Consider the following 17922-nt stretch of genomic DNA (forward strand, 5'->3'; position numbering starts at 1 on the left):
CTAGCAGCATGGCTCTAGGGACGACAGGTCGGCAGTGGTGGACAGAGATTGCAAAAGTACTCACTTCATGTATTCAAGTAGAAGTACAGATACTTATACAGAATACTCTGGTGAAGGTAGAAGTACTGATTTAACTTATTTACTTAAGTAAAAGTAACAAAGTACAGGCTTGGAAATTTTCTTAAAGTATAAAAGTAAAAGTAGCCTTGCGAATGACAACCATTTTTTATGCAAAGCTACCTGGACCACACAAATGTTAGCGTGCAAGCTGAGAAACTTCAGTGGACATGGAAAAAAGGCTCTTTATATGCCATTGCCTACATTTTAAATGGATGTCTGCCAATAGGCCTAAAACATCACATATATGATTATTCAACATCAATAGATTAAATAACGTGACCATTTCACGAACTGCCGTGAGACTGGGTTGGATTATTGTGACATAAGATTCTGACTGACTACTACTGAGTAGTAAGATATGAATTCAATTATGATTCTGTGAAAATTCACAGATCCAGTTTTTCTTTTTTTATGTTCCCCTTAACATTTAAATGAATCTACATGTATGTGTGTGTGCTCAAATATGGCATCTGAAAAAAAAAAATAAAGGATTAAATATGAATTACTAAACAGACATTAATTAAGAAGTTCCCCATACTTTTAGAGTTATGCAGCACATTTGCCCGGAGTCATTCTTGATGCCTACTATCTCAAACATCTCTCTCAGATAAGGCCAAGGATGATTGGGAATGTCTTGCTGCTAGTCTGCCGAATCTCTGGGATCTCCATTTTCTTCATTTTCAATTATGTCGCCGTCCATACTACTATGTGCTTTCCAGGTGGATTTAGCATCTTTTGAACATTTACTAAATTTTTCACTGAAACATTTCTTTTTTGCTGATCTAATGCAATGAATATATTCATCTCTGTAAGACTTATAAACACCATGGGTAAGGGGTGTGGGATTTGAGATATATTTTCAGTACAGTTTATTATTTTTCCTAAACAGTTTTAATAACTCAACTCTGAACCAAGGTTTATTGAAATCTTGACTATGATCTTAGTAAGACTGCCAATTGAAAATCATTCATTGAAACTACAGCTAAAAACTTTCATAAAATGTTTATATGCAAATTCAGCATTCTTTTCCTTGTGTAGATTATCCCATTAAATGCTGGCAAGCATGTCTTTAAATTTAGAAATATTTGACTTACTCATAATTCTTCTGTGCATTATTTCCTTGGCATTTTTAGCTCCATTTACTTAAAGGTCCAGTGTGTAAAGTGTTTAGTTGTTCATTATCAAAATCTGTGTTGCCTGTTCACAAACTTGTCCTTTTTCATAAATATTTACCACCACCATTAATTCCAAGTATTCCTTTTGGCTTGAAATTTTACATTTGCATTCGCATGAACTGGGGTAGACGCTCCATATTCATGCACCATCTTGAGATACGTTAGCTGGTAAGGGACATACAGGACATACTGCTCCGCCTTTCACGTTTTCGCTGTCACATGATAAACTCACAGGTGCTGCTAATGCTGCTAATGGGTATCGTAACTTCCCAGCAAGTTTGAAGAAGAAAACATGGAGGACCACACACACAAATTTCAGGATCAGGAGTCTTCTTCTTTGCCCAGAAAAAGAAAAAGGATATTGAAAAGAGCAAGTGACCGGCTTTTTGAAGCGTGAAGGCTACCGTAGCTGTAATACGTACTTTGAACTGTGTGGTGCGAGAGAGTTGATTGTGATATATGATCTCAACGCTAGATGGGAGAAATTCCTACACATTGGACCTTTAAATTAAAGAGTACTGAAAGATGGGGAAATGGCGCGTTACTATGGAACCCGCGTAACTTCTAGTTACTACAAAGAAGCTCGATTGGTTGGGGTTAGGCATTGACCTTGAGTGGTTACGGTTAGGATAGCCGATTGGTCAGGAGATAGGATCTGAACAAATCGGGTTACATTACCTTGCGTAAGCATATACGCCTGGCCAATAGTAGTGTGTGAATGCTATTGAAGGGTGGGCCTTTCCTAGAAGTTGCGTGGGGTTCCATAATAACGCAGAAATGACATGACAAGTCAGAATACAAAACCCCAGATCACATAAGGTTGCTCAAAGAGTTGGTTAAGATGTTATCAATCAAGGTTGCTGAGTTTTCTTTAACTCGTGTAGATTTGTGTATAACAGGAAAAAAGTAACTAGAATAGAGGGTATTCAGAAAATCATCAGTAAGGGTATCTAATTTGTTTTCGCTTCCACCAGAGACACCAGAGAGCTCCTTAAAAACAGATTCCACCTCAGCTCTGCATTTAGAGAACGATCATCTCTAATTTAAAATTCATAATACTCCACCTCCTGTTCTATTCTCTCTTACATAATGAACTGAATTGTATTTTGGTAATTTAAACATTTCTTTTGTGTTTTCTGTAAGCCATGTTTCTGATAAAGCAATAACAGAGAAATCATGATTGAGTGAAGACAAGTAATGAACAAATGTATCATAATTGCTGGAAATTAGAAGGCTCAAAGGGCTTAAATACCTTCAAAATCAGATTTGTCGCAATCCATAAACTTTTTACGTACAACAAACCATTATATGAAAGAGTACATCACTGAATTGCTGTAGTCCATCATTTATATGAAAGAGCTCTCAATAAACAAGTGAATAAAATACATTTCAAAGTAATGATTATTATACTGTGTGTATATGTATATGTGAGTGAATGTGTACAAATGTTCATATGTCTGAGGCGTAGCATTGATTCTTCTAGGCCTCTGAGCAGGTTTCTGGGATGATGGGTGTATAATAATATATATAGGATATGATAATAATGATAATGATAATGTCTGTGCCGTTTAGGGCTTTGGCGAGAACCTCCAGTTTGTCCTTATAGCGCAGAAACTTGACAACAATGGGGCTGGGCCTGGTGGAGGATGAAAAAGGCCTTCCCGTCCTGTGAGCCCGCTCCAACTCAATTTTACGATGGTCAATCTGTAGTTTATCAGACAGCAGCTTCTTCACTTTTTCCTCAGAATCAAACCATTTTGTAAAAACAGCCATAGGCCAAAACTAAAGATGAAGAGGAGGTAGCATAATGATTAGTACGTTTACTTAAGTAAAGGATCTGAATACTTCTTCCACCACTGCTAATCAGTCTTGATGTACGTTGGGTGTAAAGGGGCCTTAAGTGAGTATACTTATACATTTAATTTGGAGTGCTGCCCTGAACACATGAGTTATTTGTGAATTATCTTACTTTTCTTACAAAGGAGTCTCCGGCTATGACTCACCAGGAAATGTCCGCCTTTATGTTATCTTTATGCTGACATGCCGGCAGCTGGTTATAGGTCTGGATGTTTTTCTACCTCAACAATACCTCAAGCCTCACCTTGTGTGACAGCTACAAGCACACAGAAGAAGATATGCTATCACTTGACAAGAGAAGAAGCGAGGTACAGTAGCTGGTGTGATTTGCCAATCCAGGGGAACAACTCTGGGACACTGCTTTCCTGGAGTGTTGACCGCCATCAAAGCTGGAAAATAGGGCAGCAGCGCCTCTTCACCGGCGTGTGGGTTAACATTGAAATAACAGGAGCGGCTGTTTTGACATTCATCAAATGACTCATTCTTTGGCAAACAAAAGTAGGTTTTGGCACAGAATGTGATTTGTTGAGCTTAATCCTTAGTTTTGTTGCTGGAAAAAGAACTAGGTTTTTCCTTCTAGTTGCCAAATTAAACTCCAGTAGACCTGGCTGCAGACATAATTTGTTTCTTGGTGAAGAAAGCTGTCCTCCCTGGCTGGTTGATGGACTTGTAGCTCTGGCCCACACCATCTGTGCTCCAATTATTAAATAGCTTGCTTAAGCATCCATGTGGATCCAGTTGGTTTAGTTTGACTCCATCACCGAGGTGGTCATTGATCTTATTTTTTACTTTCCAGCCAAGTCAAAGCGCTAACACCACACCTTATGAAAGGAACAATTATTTCATTGTTTTTGCAAGACTAGAGTGAGGGGTAGAATTTAAAAAGAGTGATGCTAAAGGCCATATTAATTTGGTGTGTGGGGTAACTGATGAGTTAAGGAATATACAGGGGGTGGCAGTAGCTCAGTCCGTGGTAGGCCTGGCAAACTCGATTCCTTTTAAGGATTCAGGTTATTCTGAGTCACTCACTAAACTGATCCGGGTTGTGCTAGTCACTTGAGTCACTTGAGTCAGTATTGCTAGCTTGCAATGTTTCGACTGTCTGTTTGACCTAATTGCTTTTTAACATACTACATTTATACACCAACACCTACAGGAGGCCTAGCTAGGCTACGTGCAGAACATTGTATGTTATTTCAGAAGTGAAAGAATGGCTTTTGTTGTGGATTTACTTTACCCTGAGCTCGAGCGCCATCAGATAATAATACTGAACAATACTTAACAATATCCTACAGAATTCAACGACCGCTGGCTGGTAACATGACGACCACCGGTCACATGACAGTTAAGTTGAGCAGTCTTTACTGTTAAATTTAGCCGAGAAAAGGTTACTGTCAGCCGGGGGGGGGTCATTTCAGAGGCCGTTGCAGTTGACTCTAGCCAACAAAAGGTGACTGTGAGCCGGGTACAGGGCACCGCGAGGTGACAGACAGATAAGTTTAGGCACTAAAACGACTAGTTAAGATTAAAAAAGAGATGGTTTGGATTTAAAACACCAGTCCCCTTAAGTAGTACTCCCGGGACACAAACATGCATTTCACCCATCTACCCCGACCCCCACCCTACGTGGACCAGAACTGTTTTATACAGCAGCAGTCAACGTGGTGTATTTAGCAAAAAATATGCGGAATACATATGAATTACAGTGCATTTTGTAGCAATATATGAATGGTTCATCAGAACAGCCTGTCTTGTGTGTGTGTGTGTGTGTGTGTGTGTGTGTGTGTGTGTGTGTGTGTGTGTGTGTGTGTGTGTGTGTGTGTGTTTCTGGCCTGTGTGTGTGTAAAAATAACAAGGAGTGAAAGATTTGAATTCATTTCAATTAATAAAGTTCTTCTTCTCCAAACAGCTTGAGAATTATCTAAACATCTTTCTCATATCTTCTCTAAACATCTATTTAATAGTTTCTTTCCCCTCTGTGCCGTCATCCTACTCTCTATCGTCTTCTGTTTCCCTGTCTCGCTCTCTCTCTGTTTTGTTCTCGCTCTCTGAGCTTGAAAATGTTTTTTTTCGTATAGTGAGGAGAAAGAGAGCAAGAATGATTAGTGATTTTCTGCTTGGTGGCTTCTTATTGGAAATCAAGCAGTTATTATTAGGATACAGATAATGGCTTCAAATGTTAATCTATCCCAAGCAATCTCTTTCTTTCTCTCACTCACATGCATACACAATCATGCAGGAAAGAGAAACAATGAGTGAATGGTGGTCAGGGGCTACATGTGGTGCAGTTAAGGCACAACATATTTAACCCTCCATTTTCAAAAAGTTCTTTCAACTAAATTGTAAAAAAAAATTCCGGGGATGGTTTCATACAACGCTCTTCATAGGTAAAATAAATGATCAGTTCACTACTTTCATTGAATTTGGGTGTTTTATTCAATTTTATAGCATTTGAAGAAAAAAACGTTGTGTAGGCAAAAGGTTCAAAAACATGGGGGAAAAAAACAATAAAAACGTCCAAAAAAGTGCATACAAAAATCGACAAATACATCGAAAATAAAAAAAGTGAATTTATTTTTGGAAAAACATGACAAAAACGATGGGAAAATCTTAAAAAATGTCAGCAAAAGTGAGAAAATGTCAATAAAAGTGACAAAAACATTGCATTGGGAAAAGTGTCGAAAAAGTTTTAATTTTAACTAAACTAAAAGTCGCATGGCCAGCGGAAAGATAACACATGGGTTAAATGTTGAGTGTGAGTGGTAGTGGTCAGTTAAGTAAATATCTTTGCATGATAGTACAGTACTCTTTTATCATTTTCTTTTCTCTTTTTATTTTTTTTTTATTTTTATCCATCTTCATTCCTCACCCACCGTTTGCGTCTTCCTACTTCTCCGCTAAAGCATCCTATAAAAGTACATCCTTGGCTGTATAACTATAACTCCTCCTGTTGGCGCCTATAAGAAGAGGCTGGTGAATAAACAGATATGTCAATGAAATACAGTATTAAAGCTATAGTGTGCTACTATTTTATTATTAATGCACGTCTGTTACATTCAAGCCATTGATACAAAGCTAATTAAGCCATCAGCTCCACACAACTCTCTGTATTTCTCTGTATGGCTAAGTTTACAGAATGGTGTAGTCTGGCGACTTTCGTGTGCAGAAACTCGAGTGATGTGTTTTACGCCACCGCTGAGAAAGGACAACAGCAGCGTTCAGCTTTGGAGACAAAGAGGACTGCTGCAACAGGTGAAGCCATGGCTGACAACCCGAAGAAGCTCCCACAAAATGTGCTAAGAAAAGACCTGCAAGTTAAGCAGAAGGACTAAAATCCCAAAAAGAAAGTGACCGACAGCAAAGACAATTAGGAAAACCATTGGCAAGCTCACCTGGTAGAGCATGCACCCATATACAGAGGCTCAGTCCTCAAAGCAGCGGCCACAGGTTCGGTTCCGACCTGCGGCCCTTTGCTGCATGTCATTCCCCCCCTGCATGTCATGCACCGTAGAGCGTAGCAGGGTGTAAGGTCTAGGCTGTCCTGTCACAAATAAAGGTCTAAAATGCCACAAATAGGCTTACAACTGCATTATAGTGTGTTAGAAACAATTTATTAAATGTTTTATAGTGCTTATGAATGCTAAATGGGGGGGGGGGGGGTAAAGTAAGGGTTACCCATTGTTAATTGTTAAATCAAGGCATTCTAATGAACGGGTTCTTATGATCTGGTCACGTGATGACCGGTGACACGACAGTTTAGCTGTCTTTACAGTTAAATTTAGCCAAGAAAAGGTTACTGTGAGCTGGATACCGCTCATCGTTAGTGACGGCCCTTTCAGGAGCCGTTGCATTTGAGTTTAGCCGACAAAAGGTGGCCGACAAAAGGTGACCGTCATGCGGTGACAACAGTTAAGTTTAGGCACCAAAACCACCAATGAAGATTAAAAAAAAGATTGTGGTTTAGATTAAAACACCAGCCCCTTTAAGTAGAACTCCTGGGTCTTTTGACCGAGACACAAACTCTGCTCCCACTTGAAAGCTCGGTGTTTTATGACCCACCCATCCACCCCATCCTCCTCCCTCTGCAGAATTTCACTACATTTGTAGGGCTAGGCAATACATCGATATTATATTGATATCGATATATGAGGCTAGACATCGTCTTAAATTTTGAATATCCTAATATCTTGATATGACACAAGTGTTGTCTTTTCCTGGTTTTAAAAGCTACATTACAGTAAAGTGATGTCATTTTCTGAACTTACCAGGCTTACTAGCTGTTTTATTATTTGCCTTTACCCACTTAGTCATTGTATCCACATTATTGGTGATTATTTATCAAAACTCTCATTGCGTTAATATTTTGTGAAAGCACCACTAGTCAACCCTACAATATCGCCACAATATCGACAATGTATTTGGTCAAAAATATTGTTAAACTTTGTACTGTACGATTGTATGTGACGAATAATAAAGTTTCTTCCTACTCTTCATGTCAAAATCTAAAAAATGTACTGTAGAAGAAGCACCTGGTCAGGGCACATATAGGAACAACCTGCCATTTTATGTTCTTAAAAAGTTTTTTTTTATGAGTGGGTTTTTGAATTGTGTAAAACACTGTTCATTTAGGCTCTTTATTTCCACCCAGCCTGCTACAGAAGAAACACATTTTCCATGTAATGTGAATGTAAGCGCAATCTCCTCTTGCCATTTCCATCCAACCTCTCCTGAAACGTTTTCTGCAGAGAATAAATCGACCAGTAATACATCTGTATCCCCCCGGTGAGAATTGCCTTTGGTTCTCCAAGCGCTCTTCAAAGATCTGTGGAGAGTCTTTTAAACAGATTTGTCTTCAATCGCTGCTTGTGGCGATGACGTCAGAGTTTGAGGGAGTTGTGTGCCCATCCACTCCAGCCGGTCGTGGTGAAATGGGTTTTGGGCGCCACTACACTCAGACAATCCAATAAATTACTCCTGTGAACGAAAATGCTTCTTTCAGGTCCAGGATGATTCAGCCGGATGCATCCAAACACTCCGGGCAGCGAGGAGACATTGCATGGTCAGTGCCCATTGTGTGTGTTGTTGGCATGCTCTACTGAGCAAACAGAATGCACAGCAGTTTGTTTGTGTGCCACGGGGACAAACCAAATCAAAAACAGAGGCTCAGTCCCAGGTTTAGTGATGGTAATTCACAAGAGTATGTGTCAGCAGGCAGAGACATCTCTCCACACTGTTGGATGTCAAGGGTATTAGAGCAACAGTGTAATGTCATGCTCAGTCATCCTTTTGTCATTTTACCGTTTCCAGGTTTGTGCTCCCTGCCTGGGGACACAAGTGTCTTACTTGGCTGTGACACTAGTGAGACTAATCATGAGATGGTCATGCTTGTCGCTACACTCTGGTGTTGTGTTAGACTCCCTACATTAGGCCCATTCAAATGGCGGCCCGCGGGCCACAACGGCCCAGAAGCAACAGCCGAGTGGCCCAGCCCGTGTCTCAAATGTCCCAACCAGAAAAGCAGAGAAAACCTGAGTACAGTACAGATTGTGACTGCAAGACTTTGCCGTAGCTGCGCAACATTCAACCCAGAATAGAGCATGTTGTTTTGAATGTAGTGGTAATGGCAGAAGTATTAGTCCTATGATACAACCTGAAAAAAGCACGTCTTTCCCAACTCTGAAGCTCAAAATTCACAATTAAAACCATCGGTTTAACCCTGCCTGAACTGACAAGTACTTTTTTTTATTTTACCGCCAAATCCAAACGCTAAACTGAAGCAGCAACGGCTGTGAATTCCTGGCTTTTTTAGTCCCTTATGTATATCAAACTCTGAAGATGCTGTATCCTACTTCCGCTTTTTAACATATGCAATATTGCAAATTCGTCCACTATCAATGTTCTATCTGGCGATAGGGTTTCTTGTATATTGTTGTCAAGTTTATGGTGTGGCAGTGTCATGGCATAACCAACCCTGGGAACGTGATTGCTCTCATTACATCTAGGATTCTACCAGAGCTTGGTTTTATTCGATCATTCAAAACTAGGAACTGAATGATTATCCGCCGATTGAAAAGGTGAAGGTGGGGCCTACCTGGTTTTCCTTGCCTCAGCACTGGCCTGTGCGCTCCTCTTCCTTCGTCAGCGTACCGAGGCGTTGCCACTCGTTCAACAGTTCATTTGGTATACATTAAAGACGCGGACATAACATTATAAACTTAACTCTGGGGAACACTGACTCTGTCAGTCACACGTTCTCTCCATCTAACCCCGATGTTCCACTGTGCTGCGTTCCAGTTTTGTTCCGTCCTCGGCCACGCACCATACCACACCGGGAGCGTCTCAGAAGCGGAGCGTCTTGCTGCCCGACTTGCAGATTTTATTGTCTCTACAAGTACTTTACAGAACAATCACGTGTTTATTTAGATACTTAGTATCTACCTTCCACTCCTAGCACTCCTGTAATTAAACTCCATGCCTTCTCTTTTCTGGCAATGTCCTGATAAAAAAGATCTGTGATGTCTATTATGTTTTTCCACCTTCAAGATGAATCTCTCATCGTCCATGGTGTTGTAGGGTAGTCTCGCTGTTTCACTTCCTGCCCAGCTGTCTGAACGGCCCGTGGCTCGCGTGAAAATAGACCTGGCGCGTATCTTTAGCAGAACAGAGAGCCGCTTCATGCACACGAAAGGTTAATCTTTTGTCAGATCTCTGCAGGGTAAATCCAGACAGCTAGCTAGACTATCTGTCCAATCTGAGTTTTCTGTTGCATGACTAAAACAACTTTTGAACGTACACATGTTCTACCAAAACAAGTTCCTTCCAGAGGCTAGCCCAAGAGGATTGTGATTGGTTTAAAGAAATGCCAATATACCAGAGCACGTTTTTCTCTCATCTTGGAATGCTGTGTGGACTCGCCAGACCCTCTGGAGGAAGGTCTGGCAATGCGAGACAATCTGCCTCCCAAACTCTTTTCAGCCCTGCTGGCACAGGTAGACCACACCCACCCCAGTCAGTGGGCCAATGTAACAAAATAACATGATCAATTATGACGTGACAGCAGCATGTCCACAAAGTTATATTGCTCCAGGCAGTGGAGACCTCAAACCAAAAGGCCAAGGCATGTGTGAAACAGAATAACCAAAGAATAAATTGCACATCTGAACTAAATATTTCTTTTTCTTTTTGTCAATTAGAAAATGTAGCGCTCCACTCTCTATTCCAATTCTTGGGGCCAACTAGCCCAGTGCTGCTGCACTACCTGCTAAGAGGCATCTTTGTTACAGCTTATTACACCCGCAGGATTTAGCATTTACCTTAATTTGTTATGCTAACAGGATTATTACAGTTAGCTGAGTTTGTTATACTAGGAGCTGTAACATTACTCTCTCTCCTCTTCCCTCCTGCTAAAGCTGCAAAAATTTAATTTACAAAAGAGCGCGCACACACACACACACACACACACACACACACACACACACACACACACACACAAACACATGTAGGATATGCTAAATAATGAATGGGGTTTGATATTGTCGCAGAGGTACAAAGGACATTTCCTCTGACCTGAGTCTCTGCTGTGTCAGCACTGTTCTTGTGTGTGTGTGTGTGTGTGTGTGTGTGTGTGTGCGCGTGCGTGTGCGTGTGTGTCGTCGATAACTGACTTTAAAATAAGGCCTTAGCAGAGAGATATTATACAACATATTGGCTAGGAGAAATGCTACGTTTAGTTAGCAACAATATCAGAATTTTTGTTATGTTGTGTTTTTGTTAGTTGGACTTCTATATTTAGAACTTTATTTCTATAAATGGTTACACCAAAAGAGGGTGGACAAAAAAAACAACCTTTAATATAATGCAGTCCAATATAAATATGACTACTAACTACAGCTACAAGACTTGTGATTCCCGCTTTGTGACGCATTGTCCATGTAACACATAATTCCATGTGACATTAAAAACTAGTGATGGCCAAATGAAGCGTCATGAAGCTTCATGAACCATTTTCTGAGCCCACTAGATGGCGCTCTTTGTTCAACAAAGGGTTGAAAGCACACTGAATTGCCAATCCTTGAGCCTTTTTCTTTAGACAAACAGCGCCATCTAGTGGGCTTTCCAAAACTGTTTCCATGTCCGTTACAAAGAGAGGATTTATAACAGGGCTGTTATAGTGAATTGCATTGGTTTGTAGGTGGTTTTTAGTAAATTGGTAACTTGGCGTAGTTGCTGTCAAAGTTATTAGCCTATTGCTGCACATCTAACCAGAAGGGACCACCGTGCAGCCTCACCTCACCCAGGTAAATAATCAGCACAGGTTGGGATGCAGTTGGATCTGAGTCCTAGACTTTCATGAGAATGTGTTTACAGTTGTGCAGAATGAAAAAATAGAGACAGATTTAAAAATTCCCCCGGCTCAATCATCCATCACAGTGAGCATCCATTTGCTTTTATCAGCGTTTTGCGTTGTCATTATCTGACTCTGTTAGAGTGTTTTCATATTGCTGATGCATTACATTACACTCTGCTAACAGTCAACAACCTGACACCTACAGAATTAAAGGTGCTTCATTGTGTATGTCATGGTGCAACGTTTACTGATACCACTACAGTATTCATTTAAATTGTTTATAGCAAGAAAATTATCAGATAGCATTTTTCTTTTTACATCTTACCATACAGATAGTAACTTTGTTTCTGCAGTACTGGACTGAGGTTATGGTATTTGTGGTGGTCATTGGCCAACTGCACCAATTTATTGCTCTTGAAGTGAAGGCCAGAGGGGGAAGAGAAATAAAAGAAAAATGTCAAGATTGGTGCAGGGAGCATTAGATAAAGTGTAAAGAGAAGGAAACAATCAAAAAGTAAGGAACAATCGGGATGGAGTAAAGAGGAAGATAAGGGGGGTTTGTCCAATGATGAACCCTGCTCAAGGGTTCAGATGGGTAGTCTGTCCACAAATCTGTCCAATCTGGAACAAGATGGTGAAAACTGGGAGAGACAGATTAAAAAGAATGAGAGGGAAACTCACATCTTTCCTGCTGAGAGCTCAAGGGGAGAAAGAGAATAATGTAGACACCTGGACATCCCCTTTCACAGAGGCGAGGGTGAGGGATATAGAGAGAGGATTCTCAAAACGAAATATAGAGGTAGGTAAAAGGCACTCACAGCTTCATGTGAGCTAAGGGGAGTTTGTGTTGGATTTTCTACTGAGCTATGGAGTGTGAAATGGAGGATTCAAAATGTACAGGCTACTCAGTGCAACGGCGGCAATTTCATTCATGTCACAGCACTGAAGGAGCACTGCTGTAATCTTTCTTTGTGAAATGAAGCCACCGATTGGACCGTTTCTTTCTCTCTGTTCTCTTCCATGCTCCGCCATGAGTCCCTCAGCGTAGCAGTGCAGACGTAGCCTGACAAGCCAGACCCACATCAAGATGTTGGGTCTGGGAACTCATCATTGACAAAGCTCAATCCGAGGGGCAGGATAAACGGTTGTCTTTCAAATTCCCTCTGCATGCAATAGGAGAGCGCTACAACCAGGTAGAGCAACGAAGAAGGTAGCGAAGCTAGTTTAGATTAAACTTTTGCCGTATCCGGTCGGCAAAACTCCGAACACATCTTCCTTTTTTAAGAATGATTTGAGTGCCGTTCTTTGTTCTTTTCTCAAAGAAAAGTTTAACTCCAAGTCTTCCAGAAGAACGCTGTTCCCAGCAGCAGCAGCCATAAGCCCGCCTACCGACTCTATACACAATGTGATTGGCCTGACCAGAGTTTGGTTTTTCCAGCTCGCAAGCCAATGGAGAGTGCCTAGACCCCCCTGGCTGCAAAATAAATTTGCTGCCACTAGGGTGCATCTAGATTTCTAGGCTAGTGCAGGTGCATGAGTTTGACGTAATTTCACATCGATAATAAGTCGGAGGCATACGATTCCGATAGATCCGACAATTATGGAATCGGTTCTTAACCGGAACCAGATCTCGATTCCCATCCCTACTGTTCCCTTTTACTGTTACCATGCCTGCCAAGCTCTCCATCCTCGCCTGGCACATGATGCAGTTTACAATAACAGTGGCAGATAAACACTTTTTTGTCATTTTTAAAACATGGGTCCTTCATTTCAGAGAGAAGTAGACTCATTTCTAGTAGTTTTTCTGGTTGAAATAACTTTCGCTGACAAATGTTATCAGCTGTAGCTAGCAATAGTGATGGCCAAATGAAGCTTCATGATTTTCGGAGCCCACTAGAATGGTTAAAAAAAAAGGCTTAAGGCAATTCAGTGTGTTTTCAACCCTTTGTTGAACAGAGAGCGCCATCTAATGGGCCCAGAAAATAAAGAAAATGGTTCACAAAGCTTCATGAAGTTCATTAGGCCATCACTAGCTAGCAAGCTAATTAAGCTAACGTTATCTCTAGTGATGTCCAAATGAAGCTTCATGAACTAGTTGAATTTGTTGACCCAACTAGATGGGGCTTTTGGTTTAAAGAAAAAGGCTCAAGGAATGGCAAATCAGTCTGCTTTTAAGCCTTTGTTGAATAGAGAGCGCCATCTAGTGGGCTCAGAAAATAAAGTAAATGGTTCATGAAGCTTTATTTGGACATCACTTGTATCTGCTGCTCAGCATGTTGAAAGATGTTGTATAATGACTGAAGGAAAAATAAAATGTACCAATCATGTTTTTAGAATAGTTCTCAGAATAGTATAATTACATAATCTATGGGCCGTTAGAATATCATATTTTTATACTGCTTAACTTGGTTTTGATAGTCCTACCCGCAGGAAAGCAGGATGCCACAAATCAGAGTGATAAATTGAGTGCTGTAGTGTCCCATGTTTTGGTTTGTCTCTACAAATTGTTCAGTGGTTTTGCCTTGTCCTATCTTGCAGTAGTAAGCCACAGTGGAAATGACTCTGATTGTTCTGTGGTTTTTAATCCCCCAAAGTTATGTAGCCTATCACAGTTCTGCCCTATGCTTTAGTGCTTTCCCACACATGGGTGAACCCGTGATTGTACTTCAAGTTTTAGATGGATCAACCCTAATCTAAGCACAGATGCAATGAAGGGGGAAAAGCAAGATGGAAAGTTGTTTTTACAGCAATCTGGAAAGTTGAGTTTCTACCGACAACTCGTCTGTTCTCATCACAGAAACTGTGGTCTTTGATGAATTATCTACTACTTAACTCTTATAGCTGGTATTGTGTGTGCTGAGCATGATGTATGGCCAAAGTAGCTTCTACTGTGAGACCACACTTATGACATTGACACAAATTCACATGTTGTAAACCATGGGGCATCACATGCTCTCCAAATTACTTAATACTGAGCATCAAAATATCATTGTCACGATCACATGATCATAAAGAGATCCAAAATGTTATCAATGACCAACTGATAACCATCAGGCAGCCTAGTATGCCTGTGATATAGGGATGGCGAATATGGTCAAAATCTTCTATGCTGATATAGGTAATTTCATATCTCGATAATGATAAATATTACGATATAGCATGTTTTCTGGTTATTTAATAAATAGTCTATATGAAATAACCACATAATAAAGCCTATTTCTGTATACTCTGGTGTGAATTAAATACTTGACAAATTGAAAGTATTGAGTATTTTCTCTTTAGTGCAAAATGAACATAACGTGCAAGGATCAGAATATAAAGCATTGTCCAATTGATGTAAATATAGCCTAACGTCGTTTGGCTGCTGGTTTTTCGACATTCTGATAAAAACGATACAGAAAATTATACATGATAGACATTTATATAGTTTGGAAAAAATATATCTTTGTATTGGACAATTCTGCACCTCACAATTGACTTCCTATTCCTACTTTATCACCTCTGCCCACCTGACTAATTTCTGTGTAAGGCTATTGAAACAGTCATGTGTGTAAATGTCAAGTCGACTCGTGTGAAAAGTTGGAGCAACATTGGGTCATCTGAGTTTAATGTTCGCTGTGGTGTATGGCAGGGAGAATGGAGGGAACTCAATAGAATCTATTGTAACTGTTGATTGTGAATCCATGCTGACTACAGCTACTGTACTGCACAAAGAAGCAGGATACAGTACAAACCTTTCAGAGCTGTGATTCAAACCAACAGGGGGATGTGATACATAAAAGATGGATTATCAGCAAAGTATTTCTTTTAGTTGTAATATTTCTGTCAACTGCACAGAACTGCTTCCTATAAAAAAAAACAAAAATGAACACAGCCTTATTGTACATAGACGGACATAGACATTTGTGGTTAAAAGAATTGTGAACCACAAAAGAAAGCATTAACCACCGCTGACTTCCAATTGGATTTAAAAAACTATATCACACAAGGCACATGGCTTTGTCTTGGAAAAGAACCATGTCCCATTGTTTTTTCTTCTATATGGCATTGCAACTACCCAACTACAACCCAACCTGAAACAAAAGGGTGTGCTGTTTTCAAAATGAAGACAAAGTCAGTGACAGTTGAACACTTTGGCTTGCGGTGCCTCTAGCCGCAACTCTCAAGAGCAAAGCTTTTGTACTGCCTTATCAACGCTAAGTGCTACACACACCAGTAGGCCCTCCCCCAGATTCCTCTTCTTACTGCTCAACAACACACACACACTAAACTCAACCTCAGCTAGTACAGTAAGTACACAACCAGTGTTTTCCCCAGACAGCCTTGTTCTCACAGCAGAGCCCCCCCACACATAAAGACACACACACACACACACACACACACACACATACACAACGTTGGTAGCCCTGTTTCTAATGAAGTGTATTTCCTGTGGCGAGAGCAGAGGGAGGCAGTAATTACCTGGAGCTCTTCAAACGCTGCTGTTTGGAACACAAAAGACACACACACACACACACACACACACACACACATTAATGCACATTCAGATACACCAACAGGCAAGCAGACACTTTACTCATTTACTGGGTGCTAATGAACGACTGCAGGGAGGAGAGAGGGAGAGAGGAGTTGTAAAAGATGTTTGGGTGGGGTACGTAAGAAGTGGCGGGTGTCGTGATATACCATGTATTATGGATAATTGTGATATATAAGAAAATATTGATATCATGTTAAAAATACTCATAATAATATTGTGTAAATAATCCAGCAACTCTCAAATATTTTCTTTGTTTCTCTCTCTGTGGCATATGGGCTTTGAATGCGCTCCACTCATACCGTAGTGTTCTGTCAGCATACTGTAATATTTCACCGGTAATAAGACTGAAATGATATCATTAAAATTAAGAAATGAAAACCATGATAACATCTCGTGAGTAGATGTTGATTAATTTAGCCGTTATAGTCCTACAAATATCAATAATAGCAAAGCGATACAGCTTCTCAGCTGTAGTTCCGACTGACAGAAAAAAACGTGGTGTGGACATGAAAGATGCTTCCCATTGAAATACATTCGTTTAAAAAAACATGCTGAGCGTCACGAAAAAAAAACGGGGAAAACGTGTCCATGTACACAAATCGATAGATGAAATTACGTGACTATTTCACAAACTGCTGTGAGTCTGGGTTGTGCTGGATGTCACCAGTTAGCTCCAAGTACTGAAAGCAGCTCTGTACTAAGGGAGGTAATTTCTTTTAAAGACATAATTAACTTTAATCCAGCATAGCACCAGCTCTGCCAATATTTGAAGAAAATAAGGTTTTTATCATCTGACCATGACTTTGGTGACTTGAATCTTAAGCTGTTTTTGTTATCTCTTAGTATTCTGTCTGTATGTAAGTGAACGTGTGCTTATTTATTCACTTTTGTATGTGTGTTCCTATTTGACAATGACAATGAAATGAACCAAATCCTCAGAACAGATGTCCAGCATTAAAGGAGCTGAACCATTGGACGACACATCAATTGTGTGTTCTTATGTGAGTGCTGTATGTGTGTAAGTAGCTTCTTCCTTGTAAATCTACAGCCCCCAGATGAAATTATAATTAGACTCAATGGCTTGAGTCGAAAGTCTTCAGTGACTCTACTGGGACAGTGCTTTGGCCAGTTTACATTCTTCTCTCCACACGCGCAAACACAAAACACACACACACACACGCACGCACGCACGCACGCACACACACACACACACACACACACACACACACACACACACACACTTACTGTGCCAAGCCAATTGTGGCTTTGGGACAGAAGACTAAGGATTCATGATGCTCCTCACTCAGTTGATTTACAGAAGCAGCAGAGTGTTCCACTGCCAATAAATCAGCCCTTTAAATCTTATAGAGATATTATTGCCTACAGCATGAACTGTATTTCCAATTTAAATTTTTTTGCACTCAGAAAAAACAGACCTTTAGTTTGGTTTATGTTGGAGCTACAGTATATGGGTGTTATCAATTTCCCTGTAACAGAGTGTCTTGTGGATCTTAACTCTTCTTATAATACATACTATGTTGCAGAGGTGGGACAAAGTCATTGTTATGCAAGTCACAAGTAAGTCTCAAGTCTTTGCCCTCGAGTCCCGAGTCAAGTCGAGTCAAAGATGAGGCAAGTCCCGAGTCGAGTCACAAGTCAAAGCCAACAAGTCTCAAGTCGAGTCCAAAGTCCTACCATTTTAGTTTCGAGTCATTTCAAGTCCTCTTACCACAGAAATAAAATGTATACAAATCATGTATGTCTGTAAGATTTGTATTTATTTAAACCTCTTTTTATACAATGACATTAATCAAATAAGGGCCCGCATGTTTTGCAAATTGCAACTCTTTTTTTGTCGACTACCTTGTAATTTTTATAGCCAAACG

This window comes from Sander lucioperca, chromosome 1, assembly GCF_008315115.2.
Source record: "Sander lucioperca isolate FBNREF2018 chromosome 1, SLUC_FBN_1.2, whole genome shotgun sequence".
In the NCBI taxonomy this organism is placed as follows: Eukaryota; Metazoa; Chordata; class Actinopteri; order Perciformes; family Percidae; genus Sander; species Sander lucioperca.